The 1875-nt window shown below is 48.4% G+C and overlaps 1 pseudogene; it reads right to left on the bottom strand.

Annotated features, from left to right (window-relative positions):
* Positions 1 to 1042: 1042 nt before the first annotated feature.
* Positions 1043 to 1875, bottom strand: part of LOC102030673 — a 2896-nt pseudogene continuing 2063 nt past the window's right edge.

The following is a 1875-nucleotide window of genomic DNA, read 5'->3' as shown; positions in this document are numbered from 1 at the left end:
CAGGAGGCTGAGGCAGGAGGATCGTTGTGAGTTTGAGGCCAGCCTGGGCTACAAAGTGAGCTCCAGCCAGCCTGAACTGCCTAGCAAAACCCTGTCTCAAAAAAAAAAAAAAAAAAAAAAAAAAAAGTTGTGGGTGTTGGGTATTGTATTTCAGTGATAAGAAGGTGACTAAAACGTCACCCCACTACCACCACTACCTTAATCTGTGGAAAAGCAGTCTTCCACAAAACCAGTCCCTGGTGCCAAAAAGGTTGTAGACTGCAGGTGTAAGAGAATCAGAAAATTGGTGTGAAAAAAATCTCCTCACACCCAGCTATCATTGGACTGGTTTGAGAAGGTCCCCCAAGGAGGAAATGAGGTCCTTAATTTGCCACCTTCTCCCCATAGAGTAAGTTCTTTGACTCTCGTCACAGAGAAGCATTTGTGGGTGTATCAGTGCCAGGCACAGGCAGATTTACTAGGTAAGAGTTGGAAAGTAAGAGAAGACAAGGACGGGGCTCAACTTGAGGAGCTAGCTGAAAGGGGCACAGTTCTGGTGAAAAGGATCAGACCTCTGTCCCATTAACTAAAGAATGAGACCAGCTTTTTGTGTTCATGGAAGTGGGCTGGGTCCGTCCACTGTCACATCAGTTCTGTTTTTGCAGGATGGCTCCAGGAGCAGTCCTTATTGCTTGAGGGGCAATGGGGTTTCCCAAGGTCACTGTTTATGTCAGGGGCCGTCTCGGTCTTGGGAAGCTTTGCTGAGATCTAAGGTGACTGTAAGTTTGCTTTGGTACTGGGAATCAACTCAGAACTTTGCGCTTGCCAAGCAGGTACTGTGCCACTGAGCTATATCCCTGGCTAAGGTGACTAAGTTTAAGGCAATGGTTGAGAAAATTCTGGGTGTAGTTGAGTGTCCCTGTAAATCTCTTTATTTACTGAGTGTCCTCAGTAAATTTGGGGTTAATTAACCCAAAGCTTTGTTTTGCTTTTTGATATACTATTGGGCATCTGTGGGCACAGGTGAAGAGCCACTGCTTATTGTTGCTGTTGTCTAATCTTGTTTTTGAAAGAGAATTATGCCTTTATTCCTTGCTTTGCCAATCAGGCAGGCTGAGTAGTTTGCTTTTTGGTGATCAATCAAACAGACCAAATCCCATACCCTCCTCTGACTCCTCTGACTCCTCTGATTCTTCCTTGGCTTCCATGCTGGCTGGGGCAGCTGCAGCAGCAGGAGCAGCAGGAGCAGCAGTGGTGGCTGCAGCGACAGGAGCAGCAGCCACAAATGCGGATGGATCAGCCAAGAAGGCCTTGACCTTTTCAGCAAGTGGGAAGGTGTAGTCAGTCTCCATAGACAAAGGCAGTGCCCTCTTGTACCCACTGATGATAGAATGGGGCACTGATGCAACTGTTGGGTAACCGATCTGCGGACAAACACTGGCACCACTGCGGACACCCTCCAGAAAGCGAGAATGCAGAGTTTCCGCTGTAATGTCCAGCACTTCAGGGTTGTAGACGCTGCCACTGCCAAACACTTGCTGAATGATCAGCCCAAAGGAGAACGGGGAGGTGTTCAACATGTTCGGGAGGGTCACCTCTCTGGCTCCCAATTTGTCTCCAGTCTTTGTTTTTGTTTTTTTTTTTTTTTTGGTTTTTTCTCCGGTACCGAGAACCGAACTCACGACCTTGCGCTTGCCAGGCAGGCGCTTTGCCGCTGAGCTAAATCCCTATCCCCTTGTCTCCAGTCTTAATCAGCTGTACATCACTCAGGATTTCAATGGCGCCCCTGGAGATTTTAGTGGTAATGCCCAGGGCCTGGAAGAAGGAGGTCTTCTCAGGCCCCAGACCAGTGTTCTGGGCTGGCACGGTGACTTCACATGGTGCAATGGCACCTGC

This window comes from Chinchilla lanigera, unplaced genomic scaffold (genome assembly GCF_000276665.1).
Source record: "Chinchilla lanigera isolate Chin_1 unplaced genomic scaffold, ChiLan1.0 scaffold00041, whole genome shotgun sequence".
Taxonomy (NCBI): Eukaryota; Metazoa; Chordata; class Mammalia; order Rodentia; family Chinchillidae; genus Chinchilla; species Chinchilla lanigera.
This window is presented reverse-complemented; position numbering and strand designations above follow the sequence as displayed.